General features: G+C 39.8%; 1 protein-coding gene and 1 non-coding gene across 3 annotated transcripts in view; both read left to right on the top strand.

Annotated features, from left to right (window-relative positions):
* The window catches only part of elf1 (E74-like ETS transcription factor 1), a 41,572-nt gene that overhangs the window by 26 nt on the left and 15,721 nt on the right, over positions 1-25,825 (top strand). The window contains exon 2 of one of the 2 annotated variants that reach the window (XM_028589964.1): positions 1,474-1,788. The gene's annotated coding sequence lies outside the window, so the exon portion shown is untranslated. Of the gene's footprint in view, positions 1-1,473; positions 1,789-11,658; positions 11,908-25,825 lie in introns of those variants that run through there. The other variant, XM_028589963.1, reaches the window with a different exon arrangement.
* On the top strand, positions 639-710 carry trnae-uuc (transfer RNA glutamic acid (anticodon UUC)). Its single transcript has one exon. It is a non-coding gene; the product is annotated as a tRNA-Glu (tRNA).

The raw sequence follows: 25,825 nt of genomic DNA, 5'->3' as shown, positions 1-25,825 counted from the left end.
GAGCTGTATAGCCACACAAACATAAGCTTACAGTATCACTGAACGTGATATTGTTGAATATGCCTGTTTACTTGTCTGAACCAGTTTTAGCTCGTTGTAAATATAGCAAGATTATTTTTTTTATAGTTGAGAGAACCCCGTCTCTATGCTTGTATTATTCCACAGAAAATTACGTCATATGTTTAGCAACCCTAGCACTTTTGTTTTGTTCGGAACACGGTAAAGATTCGTAACGCTATGTTTTTAAGGCTTTATCCTTCCCTTTTCCTCATATTCATTTTTATTTTTGCCAATCCATCGATTAATTTCATCCATATTAAAATAATTACTTTGGGTATAGCCAGTGACTGTTAAAAGGTATTTATGGCTGACATCCTGTATTCAGTTAACAGTAACATTGAAAGACCACTAGATGGTAACGTTACCTAGGCCCCAAGTATTTAAATTTAAATTATACGGCACAACAACCCAGAACAAGAGTGATTGCCATAAATGTATGGTTACTGAGCCGGTTGGTTTATTTGACCATTGTAAAATCGTTATTTCTAAAATAAGTAGTGAAAACAGCAACTACATATTAATATGAACTGCACTGAAATAAAAGCAAAACGGATTCTTCTCGGTTAAGTAAACGCCTTTCCCATATGGTCTAGCGGTTAGGATTCCTGGTTTTCACCCAGGCGGCCCGGGTTCGACTCCCGGTATGGGAACTTGCCCTTTTGGCTTGGACCATGCCAAATAAATATTAACTCATCTCCGTTAGAAACACATAATAAGACAAACGGAAAGTGTTTCAGCTGTAGCTAGCTAGGTCATTTGATACAGCTATCACAACATACGCTCATCATTTCCAGGGATACTAGCTAACGTTACTGTAACGTAAGACCCCGCCCGTTGAGGAGTTAACATTATCCTCAATTGCTCTCATCCTCCCACAACAAGGGCTTGGACCTACCCGGCCATTTCCACTTATATCTCCCCTTGCTTAACATTTCGTAGTCCAACGTATTAGCTACAGGAAAACAAACTCGACTGAAAAAAAATCCAACGCTAGCTTGTAGGCTACAACCAACTTTATTTTCGTCCGTAACTTAATTTGATTAAATCGTTTTGAGTTGTTGACAAAATTGCCTATAAAGTGACACATGTGACCGGGTAACGTTAACGGTTGACTAGCTAGCTAGCTAAACATTAACGTTAACCGAACGGTCGCTTAGTTTGTTTAACGTTAACGGTTTACTAAATTACAAAATCTATAGCTTTTCCCTGTTCCTTGGCGGTGGATTACACGTAGGCTACATCATAATACTAATAATATCGATAAAGAATAAAAGTATGTATTGATCATATTTAGGCTACTTTTAAAACATGACGCGGACAGTAAGCAACTTTTTTTTCATAACGTCAACAACCGTCCTTCGATGCTTATTGCTCAATTGTGAAACCAGTCCTGATTCCTCTCACTACTACCAGGCTTCTACAGCCAAACTTTGGTGCCAGGCCAATCATTTCCCAGGAAAATGTGACTGCTAGGAATTCCCCACGCATCAGCCCCTGTCGGAGAAAACTGCAAGCTTGTGTCAGGAAGCACACGAACGCTGCAGGAGGGTAAAGCTGACCTAACCGGTGACAGTGCGATGATGGAGCCGTCTGTCTCCAACTCGCACCAGGGATAATAATGTTTTTCTAACGTCGGCGTGTTTTCTCGAGGACAGCCACAGCTTAAAGCTGGTCAGGGGATATATCACAGCGTGCTGATATGCTGTGCTGATGACAACTTCAACCAGGGTGAGTCTACAGTCAAGCATGTTTTCTAGGCTACTTATTCCTTGCTTTCTTGTAACTGACTAGCTAATGTATTATAGTATTATACAGATAGTCATACAATTTGAGTTCCCTGTGGAGTCATGTTGATATAAAATTGTCCCAAGGTATACGTGCAGTTTAGTTCCCCAAATTCCCCATACAATGTCCCTAATTATGAACCTGCTAACCGTAACCCTCAGTTTTTTGGAAAATAATTAACTGAACTGTCTCAAATAAGACCCTCATCATTTGGAACACTCAGTTTTTGGAAAATAATTGTGGGACACTAAACTGCACGTATACCATTTCCCCATCTATTTGTGCTTTTTATGTGAAATAATCAAGACTTTTAGCAGATCATGGCTATAATTGTAGAATATTATTTTATTGCACTATGCCTACACTCAGTACACATAAAGTTATCACACTACAACTAAAGAAGCATGACTGAACTCATATGATGTTAGTAGATATTAGCCTCTGGTATACATGACCTGCATCATACTACTCCATAGATTTATGTGACTCCCCTTTGTGTCAGTCAGCCAGCATGTGACTGCAGTGTGTGTGTGTGTGTGTGTGTGTGTGTGTGTGTGTGTGTGTGTGTGTGTGTGTGTGTGTGTGTGTGTGCGTGCGTGTGCGTGCCTGCGCGCTCTGAAAATCATGACAATTAAGTGTTTCAGCAAAGCAATACCACAGCTGCAATTGTAATAATCATCCATTTTAGATAACAATCAATCACATTTATAAGCAGAATGCCAGTGCAGTTTTAGTACTAATTTCTGTTTAGAGATCTAATACGAATAGTTAATACATACAGAGAGCACTCAGTTTGTCCTCCATAGTCAGAAAGAAGTATTGACCCTGATGCCAGGTGTGGCCTTGTCTAGAAAACATTGGAATAAGTTATTTTACTGTATTTATAACTGACCCCGCAAAACAATTTGAACGTGAGTAGATATTCTGTGTCTGATAATAATAATATAATAATAATGATAATATGATGATAATAATTTGTATTAAGCAAGAATGCCAAAAAAATCCCCCCAGTCCCAGCTCTTAAAATGCCGCTAGGTTTTTTTGGTCTTCAATTATACTAAACTGATTATCTTTTTGTTTCGGACTGGTGATTGCATAAAATAAGCAATTTAAATATGTCAACTTTGGCTCTGTGAAATTGTGATGCTTACTTTTGAACTATTTCCAGATATTTTACTTTAGCAACCATTGATCAATTGATGACTAATCTGACTCCACCATGTGTCCCTCATTCCATTAAAGAAGTCTCAGACTGAATATATTTACTAAAATGGGAGAGAATTTCTTTAAAAGTAAGTCTCAAATACTCATTGAGCTTTCTCGGAGGACGTATATAAATAAATGTTTGCTCCTTTTCCCAATTTCTGTCTGCAATGCCTGACAGAATAGTGTTTTTATAGTATAGTTGATCAGCCCTATTCTGTGGCAAGTCTAAATGTTTGCCAGATGTTTACATTTTTGAGTTAAGATGCTTGTATCATGGGACAGTCAAACACATTCTTATTGGTCGACTGCAGTTGCTCCCTTCAAAGGGGGCGGCTATGACGCAGAGGGAGGGGAAAAGTTACGAGCTCTTGTCAGTCCCACTAGAGACAGGACCAGCTGGACCCACCAACCCTTCACCCACCCACCCACCCTCCCTCCCCTCCCCTCCCCTCCAATCTTCCTATGGTGGGGGACACTGGCAGAGGCTTGTGGATAATTGGAATCTTCCACATTAAAAGCCATTATCCAGAGCAAGACTTTCTAAATATACTCCAGCGTGGAGTCGTCTTTTTTTTGTTTCAAGCATGTGCGCTTGTTTTTTAGAAACATCCTGACATGCTTCTGCCCACACATTCAGCATCTCTTTCCCCCTCTATCCTTGCTGATGGATAACTGTAATGCTGCTGTGTTTTGGGTGGGTGTTTGTGTTGAGGCTAAAGCAGTTCCCGGTAGCCTTCTTATCCCGTGACAGTGATGTCACCATCAGCAGTCTGAGGAGTGTGATGATGACCGAGGGCCGTAATGGAGAGCTCTACTGTGTTGTTCTCCGTTCAGTGACGAGAAGCTCCTCAGACATTAGACACTTCTTCTTGCCCAAGACGTACCCGGCCCGCCTGCCTTAATGGGTTGCTGGATATTGATTTGGCTACACACACCCACACACAAAATGATCTGAGCTTTTATCCTATTTAGAAAGCAGCACTCCAGTTTCACAAAAGCTTTCAGTGTGGTCTTGCAAGAGACTGGGAATCTTTTGCAAGTTGGCATATGTGGTAATCTGTAAAACAGGTTTACCTGTAACAGTGTTCAGAGATAGGCTGTTTGAGTATCCAGGAGCTATAACATGACATTGTTCAACCAAGGGATTTTAAGTGTCCACACATGTACCTACAAATAAGGTTTACTTGCTTGCTTACTCCAGGAAGTTTAAAAAGAGTGACAAACACTTATTGAGGCCACCATCTTTACCTAATGACACTTTCTTAGGTGTAAATTTGGTGCCTTGAGAAACAACCACAAGATGGCAATGTTCATATGCTTTGACTAAACAAACAATCCTATGAGATGGCTGACACCTAAAATGACTTGCATAAATGCAGGAACCGACTCGTGAAAAGAGAAATAAAACTGTTGAACTTCCCTTTTTTATATGTGTAGAAAAAATACCCTATGTTGGCCTGTTTTCTGTTGAGGGCTTGCGGGGGAACTGCTGTTTTGCAAAGTTCCTTAATTGTACGCTGCTGTTTCACCACCCCAAGCTTTTGACACCTGAATATCACCTTGTCTGACATGTTTGATTGCTAGGCGGCAGCAGCAGCAGGAAACCGCTGCCATTGGACCTGACGTCAGCGAGAAAGGAGAGACGAGGGGAAATTCCACCTGTAACCTCATTCTGCTCTCATGCTGCCTGTCCCACAAGCATGTGACTTGGACGAGTCATCTTGACTGAGTTTCTCCATGAATCTGCGCATTGTCATGATGTAATGCAGGGTTACAGTCTAGCTATTTTTAGCATGTAATGGAGGACAATTTGACTTGGTGTTTTAAGTAGGCCTACGTAGTGTGATAATAGTAAATGCGGTATAAAAGGTTAATTTTGTGAAATCTATCGGACTGATTCAGGAGGTGGAAAATAGACTGATAAAAGCTATACAAACAAAAATACTGCATGCAATTATGTAAAGGATTCTTTCATTCAGTAATCATAAAACTCCAAAGTGAAGCAATAATAAAGACTTTGTGGTTATAATCGAGTGAGAATAGACTGTCTTTGAATAAAAGCATTACAGTTTTACTTAAAAGAGATAGCTTAACATTTTGGAAAATATGCTTATTATCTTTCTTGCAGAGAAGTAGATAAGACGACTGATACCACTCTCATGTCTGTGCAGTAAATATGAAGCTACTTCTAGCTGCCGGTTAGGTTAGCTTATAAGACTGGAAATGAGGAAACCGCTAGCCTGTCTAAAGGTATCAAAATCTGCCTGTAAACTGTTTTTACACTTTAGTTGTACAGATTAAACAAACAAGATATGACATGTTAATTAGTGAGCTTTATAGGTACTGATACACTGATTTGATTAACTTTAGACCGATCCAGGCTAACTGTTTCTCCCTGTTCCCAGTCTTTATGGTAAACTAAGCTGGCTGTTGGCTGATTGGTATCGATCTTATCTCTAATTCTTGGCTAAAAAGCGAGTGTATTTCCCAAAGTATTGCTTTAAACAAAAATTGAAATAATAAGATATCAGATTAGATAATGTTGAGCTGAAAAGGCGGAAATCCTCCAGATACCATGGGAAGTAAGAAAACCTTAGACTCAATATATGACTTTGTCTGCAGGGAGAACTACTGTAGGATGATCATGTCCACTCTGGCAGCATGTTGACGTCATGAGATTACTTAACCACATTACTTAGATATTTGTATGGTGCCTGCTGAGGTCCATGTAAGCACACAGTGTAGTAAGCTGTATCACTGATGAATGTGTAATTACATTAAGGAGTGATGGCTTGGGTTGTTATGTTCTAGCTTACTGTAGTTTGACCACACAAAGTAGCTGCTTACAAAAATAGAAACTGGCTCAGTCTGCAACTTTGGTGCATAATGACATTTCACCCTGTCATTTTTCATGTCTCTTGGAGCTAATGAGGTAGCAGTGAGTGGTTCACAGAGGCCTTTCATGAGTCAGGTCAACCAGTGGTGCTGTGACATCACAAGAGCAAGAGTGAGCCTTGTTGGAAAAAGCCAAAGGATCTTTCCTCATTCAACTTTCAACAAACGTGACTAATACAAGAGTTGACAGAATTTGCAGTGAGCTCTGGAAGCTCATCACATCTCCTGAGAGGCAGTTGTCTGTCTTCACAGTCAGTTAAAAAAAAAAGAAGAAGAAAATCCTTTTGGGTTAATTCCAGAGTGACAGGCAGTCTCAGCCTTGTTGAATTATTTAACTGCATGCAACCAATGGGTATTATAATCTAGGCCCTGAGTGACAGAGCAATATGCTCTTAGGGCCTCATGGCATTTTATTAATAATGAGCTTGAGATAAACTAGAGTTCTCAGGTTAAAAGCTGCTGGCTGTTGGTGCACACTGGAGCAGGCAATGCTTCTAGCCCTGAATTTGCTAGTGTGACATACATGGACTTTTCAAAACCTCAGTGATTGTTTATGATAAAATGGAGAAACTGCAGTTAGCCTATGTGGTTCAGCGACGTGGCGTAGCAATGAAGGCTTTCAGCCATTATCTGTCTGCAGGTAGCTGTTACAGCCCACAGAGGTGTGATGTGGATGATCTGGATTGTTGGCCTGCTCTTTGTATTTAATAATGAATGAGTTGCAGTCTGTACGTGTGTATGTGGATTCAGCAGAAGTAGATCTAATGCTACTACAACTGCAAGCTGCTGCTTATCTGTTCAACAGCTACTGTAGTATATACAAGGGGTTTCACACTACTGGCACATGCACCAGATTTAATGCGTGAAACAATTTAATGAGCCCCCCCACCACACACGTTTAGAATTTATTGTTAAAGCTGCTATAATCAATATAATTATGCTTGCAATCGATCAAATGACTGTTTGTGAAACACAGGTAATTATCACCTGACTCTGCACTCCCCCTTAGCTCTACAGAGTGTTTTAGAATCTTTCAGCTCATAGATAGATTTACTGTTTTGCTTCAGTTTTAGTTCTCTCGTCAACACCATTTCCAGATGCTTCAGTATGTCGAATTCTGGTGGCGGAAAACCATTTTTTCTTCTTCCATTAAGTGTTCAAGCAACCCCACAAGGAGAGTTTTGAACCCCTATGAAATAGTATCTTTCCAGGAATAAAGCAAGTATGCGCATGGTATTCAATACCACATTGAATATTATCTGCTAAAGGTCTGTGGTCTGAGCCTCGTTCTTTGAGGTGCTACTGAATCACCCACCCAGTTGGATGAACTGTTAAACACTGAATGCATTTTGGTCTGTATAGCCGTACACCTACACAGCTCTTTGTTAGGTCCGTATGTCATACTATAGTCCTACTCGGTCAGCACAGTGAAACAGCTTAGATCCGGGCTCAACTCAGGATGGTCACTGTCCGAGAATGATGAAGTCTTCGTAGCGCTCTGAGCTGTCAGCCCATTGAACAAACTAGATTGTTGCAACATCAAAGTCTGACCTCAACCAGCTAGCATGCTTCTCAACCATAATAACTGTAATATTTATATAGCATTTTGATTGCCTTCAATCTTTTACACACGACGGATGGTTTTTTAAATCTTTTCTCCTACAATAATTATTTGTCCATCTCAGTGTTGTTAATGATGAAGCCTCGCTGCACTCTCGTTCAACTCCTTCTGCGTCTCTTGTGGGGTGCCCTGCTCTGTCCTGTTAGCTGGCGTCTCACAGCCTCAGCCTCCCTGTTCTGTATTTTAGCGACTACAGCAGCCATCAGATGACCTCCAAACTACGCAAATAATTCTGTGCGTCCTCCAAAGGCTCCCATATCTCATCCTGTCAAGGATTGTTTCAAATTTGTTTGATTGTTTGTCAGGTTTTATGAGCCCACAGTGCTCCAAAATAACTCTTTACAGAGTGGTCTGGGTTTTGCAGTTGTTAGTGGAGTGGTTTGTTAGGTACACATTTGCAGGGCATGCCTAAAGTGTGTCATATAAATCAAGTTCGGGAGCAAAAATATAATATGAAGTGAGGACTACAGTAGTCATACTGTATTTGAGGACTCCATTTACTAAGCTTTGACACATAAAATAACCGTTCAGGCTTATATAACATTTATTGTCATATAAATTTCTGTAGTAACCTGAATAACTAAGTTAAATGCTGTCATATTAACATTATTTTATTAGTATTGTAATGTGAATCAAGCAGCTCAAAATTACATTTGGATTGGCATTTGGATAAACAAGCAAGAAGATTAACAGCATGCAATTAGTAATCTAACGTCCCCATTTTGGGTTAAAGGGAATTCACTGACATCTGCCTTAACCACACCAGCTTCATGGTGCACAGGATTGCAGTGCTCTGCCCTTTAATGGGGAAATACTGCAGAGAATTATGTTTTCACTCTCTGTGGGCTGATTTTAATTGAATCCCACTTACTTGACATGAAGCACCAGCAATTTAAACATGAATGTGTGGATGGGATTTGTTGTGCAAATCTGGGTGAATTCTTTGGAGAGAATAAGTGCAAGATTTTTTTTTGCTGCGTTTAATAAAAGTACACAATAACACATTATTCACATTCACCAGGCTTTACAGTTTAGTCTAGATTTGAGGATATTAATAAACCAAAGATCTGTCTGGTGTAGCTAAGTAACATTTTCTTTCAAGTACAAACTTTTGAACAGTGATTTCAGTTTCAGTTTCAGTGTCTTGTTTTTTGCCCCAAACATCAACTTAAACACAGTGTGTCTGTATACAACATTTGGGCTATTCCATGTCTGTCCATCCTGCCAGAAAGACCCCTGGTCTCTTGCCTTAACTAGAGTTTCCCCTTTTTTTCCTGTAAAAAGGGGTTTTCTCTAACTGACGAAAGAGTCAAAGGACAGAGTGTGTCTGGGGTACAGATTGTAAAGCCATTTGATGCAAACTTATGATTTTTGGCCTATATGAATAAAATTGACTTAACTTGACTTATTTTTTATATTGTACTCTTGCCAATATTCATTTGGTGTTTTTGAGACCTTATGCAATACAAACATATTAGGTCCAATCCACAATAAATTCATCTTACATTTGCTTAATCAAATAATGAGGAGGTGTCCAAAATAATGACAAATTCTCATCACTAGTTACCAAAGCTTGAACTAATGTCAGATTTCTTACATTGTCATTGTATATTATGTAGCTGAAACAAGCAAACAAAGCCTCATATTTGTTCAGCAAATATTTTTTTTACATTAACTTGGTCAATGACTAAAACTATTACTATTCATTTTCTGTTGATCAGCTTATGTGTTAGCGGACTAACAAGTGCAATATTGGATGTTTCAGAAACAGCATAAATGAGGGGGATTGAAGGAGGTATTTTGGAATGGTTGCAAGCTTTTTTTTGAAATGTTGAATTCATTTTGAAAGATTAAACATGAGTATATACAAATACTGTGTATAATATGTTATTATAGTTATTGCAGGTAGTGAATCTCCCTCCCGTCTTGTTAAGGGAGACCAGGACATAGTTCATTCACGTTACTGGAGTTCCTCTAACCAAAAACTACTAGGCCAGCTCAGAAGATACTGGCACACATAGATAAATAAATGTGTTTTTGATGGCAAGCCCTCTCATCTATTTGCTCCTCTTAAGAGACTTTATGTCAGAGAAATAGCCTTTCGACACAGCTGATCACCCACAATTAACAGATCACTGGGATGCAGCACAGTCTCATTACAGTTTTCTTTTCAAGTGTTGAATATGCAGAATTTGTGCTTCAGGAATCTTAAAGCTTATACAGTCACTGTACTGCAGCTCTTAAACGTTTTCCTCAGTTTATTGCAAACGTTTCCTTTGATGGCTTTTTTTTCTTTCAGAGTAGATAAACTGTGTGAATATATAAATGGGATTTCAAGATCTTGAATGAGGGTAAACTAAAGACCCAGAAAATCTTAAAGATGAATGAGTACCCTGTTGATAGTGGCAACGTGGTGGCACACAGTTGAGCCATTGACAGAAATGTGTATCTCTTTTGGACCTCAGATACTGTTTTAAAACTCTTTGGTATTTGTACAGGCTTACATAACATAGGAATTAAATTTGCGTTGTGTTCGTGTTTTTGTATGTTTACATAGTTGTCCTGGATTTTAGCAGAGCTGCAGTGCATTAGCCTTAAGAGTTTATATCACAAGAAGCGAGCAGTTTCCTCGAAGGCTTCAAGGTTGTGGACATTATTTCTAAAGGCGGTGATAAATGGAGCTTGTTTGGTGTATCTTTCCCTCACAGCAAGGCTATCAATTTGCTCTGAGGCAAACAGCTGCTTTCTACTCTGAGCTGAACTGTACTGAATAGAGGCCAGGAAGAATTAATGTGATGATGAGAGCACTCGGTGGAGACTGAGAGGATGATTTCGGGGTCTGTGACAAACAGACCCTGCTGCAGTTTCAATTGAGTTTAATGGGTTCATTTTTTGAATATCAATCTCTGAGTCCTTTGTTTGTTCATGTTTATGTTCTTTCCCAACAATCCCAATTTGAGCCAAGTTTTATTTAAATATTTGACTTTTGCATCTGTTGAATATACTACATGGGGCTTTTAAATGAGAAACCTGCATGATGTACAGACAAGAGTGTGAAGACACAGAGTGCTCTCAACACTCACCACAGACCACCATTTCCTGTTTCCTTGAGTGCCATTTCTGATGAAGATTCTATCAAGTTGGTTCTATCTGTGTACTGAACTTACGACTCAAGATTCCTTTCACTTGTCATTCAGCAAAACCTAGAATTGTAAAACATGAACAAAATTACGAGCATGGCTCTTTTTTTAAAAACACAGATGAAGATAAAGATTAACAAGATATATGTCAGTAAAATGATCTGTGCCATCTGCTGCAGCTGATCTTTGACACTTTCTGTACTTTTTAATAAAACCTTAGATGTAAAACTTGCTTGAGTGAAACTTGCATGTGATGATTGTTCACAACCGGAGCTTTCCCGTGATCATGATCACTGAATCTTGAAGAGGAGGAGGGGGAGGAAGGGAGATTTTTCAGGCCTCTGAGGTGAAGCACTTGCTCATACATACATAGAGTCGACTTTGCAGTTTCATTTCTTTGTACCTTCTAGTGGGAGAAGTTGTTTTATGAGGCTTTACTGCAGGGAGAACAACTTCACCATAAGTCAGCAGCTTAACTGGCTCACCGACACGGCTAATAGAGTCACAATTCATTGTAAATGATTTAATAGGACACAAAGAGATGTGAACTTTACTTCTGAGCTGCCAGACCAATTTTAATCACCAGGCCAGGCCCATATTGTATGGTCAAAGTCTAAAGTAAGTGCATACCTGTCCAACTGTTTACCTGCACCTCAAGCACTCCTCCGCCTCTGAAGGAGAAACCTGTCTATCGTCTTTCATGCTGTTTGAGGTGTGGCCCTCTGGTTGGACCTCTCTGCTCTCCCCTCCCCCGCTGCAGCACCGTCCAATCCCTGCCACACGTAAAACTCACCTGAAAGAATTTACATTTGAGGCCGATACCCGCCGCTGATTGGCCAGGTGAAAGCACTCTGCCTCAGGGCTCCCCTACCAATGGCAACAGCGCTGCGTGACTCATAGGGAGAGGACAAGTTGCTTCACTACACTTCTCCTTTTTCTGCTTCAAACAGCAGCCATTGCATTGTGGGTTTTTTTTTTCACCCTCCTCTCCAGTTTTGTTTTGTCGCTGTGAGAAAGAGGTGTGAGGCTGGCCAGTGGTCCACACCTTCAGACCGCTTTGTCCCCCGGTGAACGCACCTTGGATTATTCCCCTTTTAGCCTTGTGTTGTCTATTTTTCTCTTGATTTTCATTGGTTACCCTGATCGTCACTTGTTCGGTTGCTATTATGGACATTGTCACCCGAATCCTAAGTCTTTGAGGTCAGTGATGAATAGTTCTCCTCCTCTTCACACTTTACCTATTTTGATGGTTCTTGTTAGTAGAAACAAATGGCTTATAATGGGTTTCTGACTATTTTTAAGTTTTGGAAGTTAAAATCAATATTTCTGTATTAAGGGGTTAGTGGATAGGCAGCTAGGTAGTTAGGTCGCCATAATGTCTACCTTTGGCTTTATTGTAGCATTTTTATTAGCACACTTGACATGTTAAGGTTTTGTTAAAGGGGGCTTTAACAAGTCATGCAAGTTCAATTATATATTATTTATATATTAAACTTTTATTTTGGGTTGCACACATCAAACTCTGTTGACGCCTTCTACAGCTTGACAACGCGTGAGATCAGGTAATAGGTTTTTGTGTTTGCCGTTTTAAGTAGCTAACTAATACGAATTATCTTTTGCTGATTTGTGTGATTGCTTTTCTTTTATGAATTGTTGCCTTATATGGTGTGCTGAAGCAAGGGCGGGAACAGTGTTTTGCAAGCCCCTTGACCAAGCCCACATGTATTTTTCATGGTGTAGTAACTAATTACACATCACGCTGATTTTTTGATTTCTTTTCAAAATGTAATACCGTCCTTATTTCAAATGTTAAATGCTGCATCAGTAGACACACAAACTGCTGTTGGTTTGCTGTTGTTGCTCTCCACAGTCTATTGTGTGGAGTCAGTCATGCAGTGGATCATGCATCAAAATCTTCAGTTTATCAGAACAGAATGTTGCTCATCTTGTAAAGTAGAGGCACACAAGGTCTTCATGTCAATTCAGGGGGAAGTTTGAACCCACAATATTTTGCTTCCCCTTTTTATGCCAGTATTAGTTGACCTTCCCTAAAGACTTTTTCCCATCAGCCAGTTAAATTCTTCTTATTAATGTTACTGAGAATCTGTTTCTGAAAGTTGTTCAGTGCTGCAGAGATAAAAGCACACTTCCTGTTTCACCAGAAATCTACTCTGCACTTTTTTGGATCCCACAAGACATTGTGCACATACTATATCGCTGAATAAACATGGCTACAGTTTGAACAACATCTAGATTTTACACCCACTTTTTATTGAATCTGTTTTAAAATGTTGCTGCAGTATACTGCACAGAGCACTGTAGTTATCTTAGAAAAGCCCTGAACCAGTGCAGATTTTATCCAATTTTGGTCAAACTTTTTTTTATGTAGTTATACACAAAAGACCAAAGCTTGTGATTGTTTCATCAGTTCGGCATTCAGAATTGATTATGTTGATGTAATGTTTGACGTAACTCACAGTTGGGGCCCAAGGCAGGCAACTGAGAACAGATCACTTCAGAGATACCAAATAAATGTCTCTACGCTGTAGGCTCAGTTTCTGAGCTATTATTAGGTTTGAATCAATTGGCCTTGCACTCTTATTTGTATTAAACACCTGCTGTAGCATCATGACCCAGTGAGTGAATAGATCTGTTGTGCTGAGCAGATCTGAGTTTGCATTTGACCTAACTTTTTCATCATACTCTGTGCCCACCCTGATTTGGATTGTAAATGAGGCCCTTGTGCCTCAGATGATGCAGTAGGTGCTGTTTATCAAGGCTTTGTGTGTGCCTTAGTCAGAGGACATAAAGGCTGATGAAGAGACAGAGAGAAGGGGCTGGACAATAGTGTCAGGTAGGCTCGTCTTTCAATACAAAGTCAACAAGTCTTAGCCTGTAATTAGATCATTAGGCTTGGGCAAGATGACGGAGGCGTTGCAAGAGAAGGGCATGACGTGAGGAGGAGGTTGGGTAGAGTTTATTACTACAGTCCCAGCATGCTGAGATATGTAAAAATTGACTATTTCAGTTTCATGTTACAGACAAATACTTATAATAGAATAAACACAGAGCCAACTTTGTATGGTCAGGTACAAGTTGTGTTTTTATGCCTGGAATTGAATAACCAGAGAACCAGCTTCAGTTTCATGTGGCCAGGTACAAACTGTTCTTTATCACAAGGATCAAAGGTATCAAAAGTTTTTCTTTTCTTTATATGCATATCATATCTGTAATGCAAATATAATGCCTTTGCACAAATTAAATATTATACTGTTTTGAATGTCAGTGGCATAAACAAGCTTGTCTACTTGGTCTTAATATGGAAGCCAAGTGGAGAAAGTTAAAACTGATAAAATGTTTAAAATCTTAAGAAGACCATTGTTGTCTCCCATTTATTGAGGGGAATGCAGAGGCAAGGTGGACTTATAGTGAAACTAGTAGAGTCACATGTCTTGTTTACCCACAGTCATTATCTTTTAATCAACCTGCCTGGGAAATGTTAATATGAGAAAGCAGTCAGAGCTCCCATCCTGTTTTGATGGTTTAAATGGCTGTTTTTTATATTGCCCAAGGATGGATTTGCATCATGTTTCCATGTCAGTTTCTCCATTTCTTCTGTGCCATTTTCATTTCCATAGCACTCTCTTTTTCTGTAGTGGATGGAGGCTTAAAGGTTGAGCAAGTGGGCTTTTGACGGGAAGTTTGAACTCCTGTGACCAGCTGGAAAAAAACTGGGTGGGGAAAGTTAATGTGTAACAATCTCCTCTGCCCTAACGGCTACTGTCAAGGTGCCACTGAGCAAGGCACATACTGTGTCTCCAGGTTCTCCAGACAGCTACACTCAGCAGGTCAAAGCCACTTATGTGTTGCAGGTATGCTCAGGAAACCCTCCCTTGATAAATAGAGTGAAATCGATTGGGCAACTGTCTCTCCGTGTTGCAACCGTCTCATACTCGGAGCATGCTGGGACTGGCAGCCTGTTCTGAGGAACATGACGAAGATGTGATCATCACATCCGAACACAGCTGATACAAATAGGCTTTCTCTGTCCAGACAGATTTAATTTGAGCCCTGAAAATCTTGATTTGTATAGGAGAAGCAGGGATTATGTTTTTTTCCCTTGTGTCTTTCTTATTATTATTATTTTGGAGGGATGTGATGTATATTGCTGGACTTCTCAGTGATTACACACGCCTTCATGATCCAACATATCCAATGGTTGGCTTAGGTATCTCAAAGATTTTTATTTATGCTTTAGTGGTTGATGTACGGTAAAGTGACAAGACTTTGTGTGTGTGTGTGTGTGTGTGTGAGAGAGAGAGAGAGAGAGAGATGTGAAATATCAGGTCACACCTTTTGACAACAAGCCTTGGTTATGCAACGTACCACGCCGGTCAGGACACAAATTATGTGCAGTAAAAGCTAGAGTCGCCTCTTAAATAGGTCCACGTACTGCGGCGTCTAGCCTCAACACAGTATATCATGCTCAGGGGTGGAAAGTAACTAAGTACATTACCTGAACTACTGTACTTTTACATTTCAGAGGGAATGTTGTACTTTGTACTCCTTTACAGCTACTAGTTTACATACAAAACCAACAATAACGTTATTCTGCTGCCTAATGAGTAGGGCTGGTTACCGAACTTTGATACACTGACCAAATTGCCTCCATAGTATCGAGTATCAAAAAATACCTTGTCATTCAATACCAAATTTCAATACATAAGGAGTAAATCTCATTAGCGTCAGTGAGACAATAAGCATGCAGCATGCTTGTACCAAGATCGAATAATGCTTATGTTGGTGATGAGTCCAAGCAACCATAAGAAACAGTGAAAAATGAATACACTAATCATGAATTATGAACTAGACAGTCAGCTACAGAGGCTGATACTGTTCAGATTTTATTTTTGGAAATTAATTGCCCTTTTACTAGCATGCAGTTCATATAACTAACTTTAAAGTGTATGAATATACTCAACAATTTTCTCTAATGAACTGCTTTTCATGGAAATGGTGATAATGATGTATCTTGATATCGGTCATAGTGCTTGTATGGGTGGACGCAGGTTTTAGGTTTAACCTCATAAAAATTTCATTACAGCTTTCTGTTGGCTTGTCATTGTTTGAAGCACAGTTATTTTTTGTAACTGTATGGTAATTTGTAAATACGGAAACATGTAGCAGCCAGCTGACTGCTATAAATTGCTGGCACTTTACTATATAAAGCAGTGGCCTGAAAAGACATTCAAATTGCAATAATTTTTATTTCCAATGATGTGTGTTCCACCCTGCTTGAGGTAAAATGGCTAAAAAATGGCAATGAGATGCATTTGAACATAAAACTGACATCCTTAGTGAAATATGTTTTGCTGGTGTCTGTTTCCAACTCCCCTCACACTCCCTCATGCTAATTTAAACATCATGTTGGCTTTAATGCAGTATCACTTGGTACAAAGAGGCATTCTGACCAGGCACAGAGGGAAATTGATTTCCCACATGGTTTTCGGAGGCTTTGGTCCCAGACACCCAGCTGCAGTGGTGTCTGTGTCTGGAAGCCTCAGAAGCAGGCTGTTATATGGAAAACTGTCCATGCCCATAATGACTCCAGCACTTAAATGATCTGTTGAACTCCCATCTGAGTGGAAAAGGTGTCAGTTATGGATTTAATTTAATTTATGTATGTTTGTCTTGAAACCTCTCCTCCTTTTTCTTGATGCTTTTGATATTATTTAAATGTCACCTTGTTCCCCTTTCATCACCTTCTCCTGCTTGTCCATGAAATACTCAATGAGCAGACATGAAAGGACCATGGCAGAGGCTCGGGCATTTAACTTAGCCTAAATTGAGCCTCAAATAGCCACATTAAAAAGAACGAAGGTGCCCTTTTTGTGAAAATTTGTCATGAAATGCGGCTGGTGTGGTGAACACAATGTGTGGAAAAAGGGGCTGAACCACAGGTTTGACAGATAAACGCCACAAAACACGTCAGTGCACACACATAGAGCGGCATGCAAAAGTTACAGATTTTGGGGATAGTAGCTCTACAGTGACATTTTAAGTTCTTCATAAATTTGCCCATCAAGGAAATTTCAATTGAAACATTTTAGCTAATGGCTGACAAGAGTGCCCCTCATTAATGCTGCCCTATTCACATCAAAGCAAACATTTTACTTATGCAATTGTTTTACATTTTTAGAACTATGCTTATTCGCTCTCTTGCTGAGAGTTGGACGAGAAGATTGATACCACTCTCAGATCTGTCTGTTAAATATAAAGCAACAGGTAACAGCTGGTTAGCTTAGCTAAGCACAAACAACTAGCCTAGCTTTGTCCAAAGGTAACACAATCCACCCAATAATACTGCCAATGTTTGCTAAATAACATGTAATGCCTTGTTTGGTTAATTCATAAAAAAACCAAAAGGTGTTAAAACAAAACTTTGTGGTTTTACAGGGGTTATGTGCCGTACTGTTTCTTAGCCAGGTACAGATTACACAAACAACATATAAAGTGTGAATTAGTGAGATTTAGAGGTGGTGGTGGAAGATTGTGTTCCTCTGGACAGGGCCAGGCTAGCTCTTTCCCTGTGCTTTCAGTCTTTATGCTAAGGAAAGCTAACTGTCGCCTGGCTTGAGCTTCATATTTACCATACAGACATGAGAGTGATATCAATCGGTCTTGTATAATTCTCGGAAAGCGCATTTCCCGAATGTTGAACTACTCTTTCATGACTGTCAAGAGTGCTGGTCATTAGTTAGAAGCAGATTCACATCACTATTATCACAAGTCTCTGACGTCATGTTTCTGGGACAACTGCATAACAAAATCAGTAACTTTGCAGTGGTGGTAAAACAACATCTATCGTATATCCTGAAATATTTGCATGTACGAAAAGGCTTAACACTTCTTACTATTTATTTATTTGATTCATAATAGCAGTTTACTACACAGGCAGAAGCCATTTGAAAATCTATTCAGTTGTCTGTTTATGCTCGTCTGGCTTTGTCTTCAACATACGTCCTTGCAAACACACCGGGCCTTTGCTGAGCTGAGTGAGGCCCACCTTCTCCCTCTTTCTTTTACTACATAGCCTACTTTACAAGCCCTCTCCCTCTGCTTGTTCCTAAGCAACAGCCACTCCTTGTTTACCTTTGCGTTTTTGCATTGTGATTCTCGTCAGAACAACATAACCCCAGCCCCTCGGGAGACTGGCTGTCAGGCCTCTTTATTCAAAACAGTATTAAAGCAAAGGCTACCTTGTACATACGTTATTAATTAATTAATGTATGTATCCTCCTGAAAACGTAACCTTCTTCTACTTTCCACATATAATTATTACAGATCCATAACATGGTTAAACAATAGCGCCATGTACAGTAAATATTTTCTTATATAACCAAATTGAGCACGCCAGGTAGTTTATTGTCCTCATCTCCTGCACCCAGGCTGCACCTTCCTCCCCATCGCCTGACTATCATAAATTAGTGTATTTCATAAAGCCTCCTCAAATATTGACCAGACTGTCGTCCTCCATGCATGTGCTCAAATACTTCTCCAAAGAGGTGAATTGAACCTTTGATTGATGTTTTAAGGAGTTGAAATAAATGATCTAAATGAAAATGGTTGGGATTAGTAAAGTAATCCTAACTTTCACATTATAAGTAGTGTAGAATAGTTCAGACATCATTACAGAAAACATGTCATTCTCAAGATTACTTATTGTTTATTGAATGTTTTGCTTATTTAACTTAGTACGTTTTGTTTGGTTTATTTTTGATATGTCTGAAATAAATTTGTTCATTCATTCTTCATTCATTCATTCAAGATGAACTGACTGAAGTGCAAGTGATGAGGTAATACCTAAAGCATGAAATCCAGCCATTCGTCATGACCTGGCAAGTTGTAGTTTAGGCTGTCACATGGTTTTACAGTTTGTGTCCCTGTTTGAAGTATGCACCTGATATCATGACTCAGCACTTCTGTCCTGAGATCTAGGAATGGGGCTGACGTTTACTGGCTTCAAGATTAGAAACATTGGCCAGTGATACCTAATACCACACTGACCTAGTATCCAATTGTGTGAAATCAGATAAGCTCTCTTGAAGGGGCTAAGCTGTCTGTGTGAGTGGTCCCTGCAAGGCTTTACAGGGGATCAGATGAGAAGAGCTGATTTAGTCGTTATTAGCTGCTAAACTGAAGCTTGATCTGCGGCAATCTTAAAAATGGCTTTGCTAAAGCTGCAAATTAGCATCTTCCATAGTGTTTTAACCTTTAAGGACACATTATACATCATATAAATATACTGTAGTGTGACATACTGTGAGCTGACAGAATTGAGAGTGGATTTAAAGGAATAATTCCACTTATTTGCTTTCTAGCAGAGCGTTAGATGAAAAGATTGCTACTGCTCTCAAAGCAAAGCACAGCTGGGAAACGGCTAGCTTGGCTCTGTCCAATGAGAAAAAAAAATCCATTATCACCTTTTAAAGCTCACTAGATAACGTATTATGTCTTGTCTGTTTATGTCCTACAGAAACCGAGATGTAAAATCGACAAGCTGTTTTATAGGGGGGTTGGGGTTGACTATCTGCTGTTAGGAGGATTTTGTTACCTTTGAAAAGAGCCAGGCTAGATGTTGACCCCGGTTTCCAGTCTTTATCATAAGCCCAGGGAACCGACTGCTGGCTCTAGCTACATACATTCTTGAGAATGGTGTTGATTTTTTTCATTTAACTGTTGGCAAGAGCAAATAAGCGTCATGCCCAAGATGTTGAACTATACCTTTGAGAAGAGCCTGACCCCAAAGTGCATGACTAGACCGAGGAAAATTTTTATTATTTCCTCTCTGTTTGATCCAATTCCCTCCTATAGGCGTTTTGCTGCATGCCTGACTGGGTGGACCTGTTTGTGTCCAGACCTGTTTGGTATGTAGCCTCCTCTGCAACAGCCTGGTCCCCTGGTCCCAGCCTTGACTCAGACTTGGAGCCCTGAAATTTTCAGGGCCATCTGAAAACACACCTAGTAGTAGACTAGTAGTAGTTTGCTTGCAATGCTGGTGTGGAAAGTATATAAGTATACAGCATATAAGCGCCAACTGGAATTTCTCTCTTCAAGAAAATTAGCTGTTGTGGCAAGTTACATAAACTGATGGCGGCTATCAGGGTTAAAATTGGCACTGTGCTTTATAGATTAAGAAAGAAACAGGAATATCATCATGTTTTTATTCAAGCTGCTGGTATTTTTTTGGTATGATGTCCTCTCTTGATCTTGCTGATGCCAATGTACCTGTGCTGTGACATGTTATAATTGGTATGAATGTAAACACATCAGGGATGGACGTGTGAAAGACACCCACAATAAACAACAGAACCATTTCTCTGGCGCAAATATTTGATACGAAGCAGCAGTGCATTTGTAAAAGCCAATATGTAAATGACACATGTTCAGACTCTGGCGACCATGAATATAGCATTACACAAATTAGGGTTTTGTTAGATAGGAATATGTAAACATACGTTAGCTAGTGTAGCTTACTAGGAGCCTAGATCGACAGTGAAGCTAATGTTAGCATTGGGCTAATATGACTAAAGGTCGGGACACACAGGGCCGATAATCGGCCGTTGGACAGTCTGGCGAGGTCAGTGACTCGAGTCTGTTAGGTGTGTCCCGTGCCGTCGTCAGTCTGGGGGGCTGTCAGCGTTTATTTTGGCCGACCTGACATGTTCAGTCGGAGGCAGGGCAGTTGGGACTCACCCGGAAATGACGAGCGGAATGAGGTGACTAGAGTCTCTCAAAATCTGACGAAAATCTTTTAAATTGACCTTTGTTGAGCTGAAATGAAGACAGATTCAGCAACTTCATGGCCTATTTCTTGCTTAAAATGTTTTCAGAAACATGTTTCAGTGAACTATTTTAGTACAATATGAGATCGTATTCTGAACGAACCGCCATGACAGTCTGGCTTTGAATTTCTGGAGAAAACAAACCCATGTGACGCATTTGTCCAATCAGCTGCCGATTTTCATTTCTTGCTATGGAGACGTATTACGTTTCTCAAGTCAGTGTCGCCTCAGTGTGTTCCGAGGCAGTTTTTTGGACCTCGGGGACCCGACTGATCATTTCGACTGGCTTTTCTGTCAACGGTCGGCCGTCTGGTGTGTGTGTCTCGGCTATAACACAACCTAAACTGATAATGTTGGCTAGACATTTCCTGAAAACAAAAAATTATATCTGAGTTCAGGCTCGTACACCGGAGGGGTGCAGCGGGGCAATAAGGCATTTTATTGGTTCTTAAACCAGTCAAACCGAGCGGCCCATTCGGTTTGATTGGTTGGAGCTTTTACAGGATTACAGCAGCTACAGATTATTTTTCCCTCCTTTTTTGGAGCCCATGAATTATTAATAGCGGTCTGGGTGTGAATACCATTTCAAAAAAATATTAAAAAGTGTATATTGGAAAATGTTACCAACCCTACCTTTTAACTTTGGTTATTATAATTTAGGAGAGTTTGTATACTTGTATAACTGTTTTAAATTTGACTTTTTTCGTTATACAGAAAGTTTAATCTATGCACTAGCCTCCTGTACATGTCTAATGCCTGTTGGGGGCCTGCTTAGTGTATAAAAAGGAGAGAATATAGCTTTTCCAGTCTAGTCATGTATCAAATTGCTCCCACACAGCAGCCAAATCTACAGCAGAGACAGGATGAAGCATTTCAAATATGTCTGCAAGAAAGGTATCAGCAGGGCAGTGTGAGGCAACCGACACACATGCACAGACTTGCATGTTTTTAATCCTAATCCTTACTTTTAGTGTTTTTTACTTGGAATCATTGGGATTTTAAAATGACTTGATTGAGCTGAGACACAAGAGAGGCTGTAGGGAGCAACATTAGCTACTTCTACCTGGCAGGTTCATATTGTTTTCACATATATTTTAAGACCTCCAGAACTTAATCTTCTAAAAGAAGACACCTGAACAGTGTCAAGATATTGTTGCTGCTTGACCACATGTTGTATGACACGAAGTGTCCATTGAAAAGCAGTTTGTAATATAAAAGAGAATGTGTTGTCATTAAGTGATTAGGTCAATACTATGACCATGGCTAAACCGGCAAGGCTAAAGCAATCGGAACATTAGCAAAAGCAATCTCAAGTTTATTTCTATAGCACATCTCAGACACATTGGCAATTCATGGTGCTTAACATAGATAAAAACAAGAAGGAACATCCATATATAAAATATTATGATAAGATACATACAAATAGTAATTAAATAGAAAATAATACAATTAAGAGAAAAGTAATATAAAAATAGTACATAAAAGGTACATAAAATAATGAATTAATAAAAATTAATGTTTTTAACCTGGATTTAAACATTTGGTACTCATCTAAGATCTTCTGGTAGTTTGTTCCAGAGCATAGGGCATAACATCTAAATGCTGCTTCCCCATGTGTAGTTAGGACTCTGGGCTGGACAAGTTGACCTGAGTCCATGGATCTAAGGGCCCTATTCGGTTTATATTCATTAAGCATATCCGAAATGGGCCCATTCCTTTCAGTGATTTAGTAGCACCACTTTAAACTGTATCTATAGGCAACTGGAAGCCATTGCAAAAAGTTCAGTGCTCTGTTAAACTATGCAGTGGAAAAGGTTTGGTTCCACCTGTCTGGATCCAATCCTGATTGGCAACGGCCGGGGTCTAATGCTTAAATTTCTTTTTTTATATCTATCTCATTGTTCTTTTTTTTTAATCAGCAAAGAGTTATATAGATATATATAGATAGATATATATAATTGAATGTAGAATGTTTAGCCTGCCCTTGCTGTAGCTTTTACCGGTTAAAATGTTAGATTATATCAGCTGGAAGATGGCTAAGATGGCACTTTCCCCACCATTGATACACCTTTTCCTACTCCACATCTTACTAACAATGTCCAGATGCTCTAATAAAATTATACAGCCTTGTGGACATTAAAGCAGCACACAGTGCATCAAACTGTGATGTTTGAGGGTGCAGATGTTATTTCTAAAACTTTGCTGCAATTTCCTGTCCTGTTTTCACAACATCAATGGTTCTTCCTATCTGTGACATAGGGCCTGTTGCCACATAATATAAATAGGCCGCTGGGGGTTGTTTCTGACAAATGGGCTGCATCTGTTAAGTTATGTGCTTCTTTGTAGTAAAAGCTAGTTTTGGATTCATCTGGTAAGACATCAGTAATATAGTCGACATGGAAATTAATGACACATGCAGTTTTGAGAGATTTGTATGTTTACATTTCCAGGCTTATTGTGTGTTTATATTAACTAGGAGCAGAAGTTAATTCAGCCAATGGAATTTTTATACATGGTTAATGAATGGCTTGTACGTGCTTTAAGGCGGTTTTTCTCATAAAAGGTTTGCGGGGTGCTCTAGTTGCACAAACTGCAGTTTGTGTACTGTTACACTTATATACTCTCATTCTGACCTATAAGTAAAGACTGTGACAGGAACTTTGTAGTTTGTTTCTGTAAAACTGACTCATGGGGCCCAATGAGCAAAGGTGTGTGTGTGTGTGTGTGTGTGTGTGTGTGTGTGTGTGTGTGTGTGTGTGTGTGTGTGTGTGTGAATGGGTGGGGGGTTAGTAATGCTGTCTGTGTTTGCACGCCTTGTGTCAGCATTGTGGGGAAGAGATGCTGCAAATAGCAGGTGTGGCTTCGAGAGCCCTATTGTGATCCTTTTAATTCACCATCACTGTCATTAAACAACCTGTGGGTAGCAGGCTCAAAAAAGACAGAAGGTGAGACAATATCTAAGGGTGTCTCATTTGCAGATCGTATCCTGCTGCTCTATATTGTATTCATGAGGCCGAATCAAATATATTTGCTTAAAATGCTGGAGATTTTGAGTCTTGCATGCAAAACACGCTTTCTATCTAAAACGCCTTAAAATTCTGTGTTAAGGCACCAGCGTTGACATTATCTAAAAACAATCTAACAGAGAATTAATCATTTTCATCTTTTACGTCACGTGTGGAGATATTTCTAGAAACTGACTATATTGTTTATGTAGGATATGCTACCTGTGTCATAGGCCTCATATCTGTGAAAGTAATAGCACGTTGTATGAGAAGGAAGGAGGGGGAGTTGAGAACTTTCCGCTCGTACACAGAGTAAGACATTTTCATCTGAGTGTGGTCTAACAGACAGGAAGCAGCAGAAACCCACTGCTTAGTGATGCTGTTCCTGTGAATGCAAGATTCACAGGTCAGTTTGTGGCTGTTTTTTTTTCTACCCGGTTTAAAATATTTCACTCCTATTTCTGGCTGTCATTATTTCTCTTATATGCCCTAAAACAAGAAAGTCCAGTACACTGTGCTAAGATAGTGGCATGATAGAAGAGTATATGACATAGCCTGTAAAGTCTCAGCAGGAAACATGCCTTATACATATTTGAATGAAAATTGACCAGTGGAATCTGGTCTGTGTTTCTAAACTTTTGTCACTAGGGACATTACTAAGCTTTCATCCCTTTTCTCAGACCATATTATCCCACCAAGGCTAATGTCTAATCTTCCAAAAAATACCAACATTATGTTAGTTGGCACAAACAACTGTTGTCACAGAAAGGCATAGGTCCTTCTCCTAGACCTAGAGCCTCGAGCCTGAGTGGAAAAGTACAAGGTTTGCATGAGATGAGATTAAATTCCATTCTCCTTCTGAATGCCTGGGCTCGAGGTGACACTTTCCTTTCAGTCTTCATTTTGGCCCTGGCATAGCAGAGCCAAATGCCTCCTACTTTAAGACAGACACAATGAGTGCTGGCTTGGACGCAGTGCCCTCTCATTTGTGTTTCTGATGCCTTGTGTCTTGCAGCTGCATGCTATTAACCAGTGTCTGTGCCTGCCTCTGTGCCCGTCTCTGCCATTTTATCGCCACACGCATGGTGTGGCCTCAGGATTGCAGTGAAAGCATTCCTTTATTCACCTCAATATAGTGGAGTTTGAAACATGGTGAGACATGCTGTATTGTGCAACAGTGGGTGGTGAGTAAAATGTAGAATGCACAAAAAATACTGTATACAAAACATTTTTTTATGGTGCTGATAGTGCTGTAGCAGTGGTGTCTGTCATTGATGCAACTCCTTAAATAACACTTTTCAGACACTATGACCTATTACTGCTATAATTTGATCAAGACTTTTTTTGTTACCTTGAAATGTAGTGTAGACTACTATACATACATTGTCTTTCCCTGAACTGAGCCCTGTTTTTACTTCACAAGAGTTGTGTTTGAGCAGTTGTCCTTTGTGCTAAAAAGTCTCTTGTTACATACTGGTGCATAGTTTAATGACATCTGTACCAAAACATGCCCAAAGGGAACTGCTGTCCAGAAATGATGACCAGAGGATCCTCTGATGCCCATATGGGTTATCACAGGGCTCCAGGAATGAGCTTGAGCCTCATATCACTGAGTCATTTCCTTTACAGGAACTCAGAGGATCCTGCAAAAACAGCATGTCTGTGCTGACAACCATTCAATAACATGGTAGTGGTAAGCCCACACATTTTCTGCCATCTTGCACACCGGTGTTTTCCTGAACAGCTGAAACCTTTGCAGGACTCCTTTACGGTTTTCTGTCAGTGCTGGAATGTGTCTGCCAGCACTGCATGATGAAGGGCAAAATCACAGCCTCTGTCAGTTTTGAAATCTTTGCAGGTGTGAGTGAGCACAGAGAGGACATATACCTGTGTGGGAAAAAGATTTCAAATACCAGGAATACCACCCACTCTTTGACATCTTTAAGTCCTGTGACCGCCTTATTGTATTCACCCCAGTACACTGCTGAACAGTCATGCCACCTGAACAAATCTGCATATTTGTAACCTGAGCTGAAAATGGCTGATAAGTAAAGTTTGCCCTGGTCCTTTTCTCGCATCTAACAATGTTTGCGCTCACCACATGCAGGGTGAGTCATTGCATAGTCATTCAATTGGCTTAAATTACCTCCTTTCATGGTCAACAATGAGCTCAGCTGAAGAGACTAAAGCAGGGGAAGTAGGGCCTTCTGGGAATGCTTAATTTGTTCATGAATCCTGACTCTAATTGGTTGTTATTGCGACTGGCAG

This window comes from Perca flavescens, chromosome 10 (assembly GCF_004354835.1).
Source record: "Perca flavescens isolate YP-PL-M2 chromosome 10, PFLA_1.0, whole genome shotgun sequence".
In the NCBI taxonomy this organism is placed as follows: Eukaryota; Metazoa; Chordata; class Actinopteri; order Perciformes; family Percidae; genus Perca; species Perca flavescens.
This window is presented reverse-complemented; position numbering and strand designations above follow the sequence as displayed.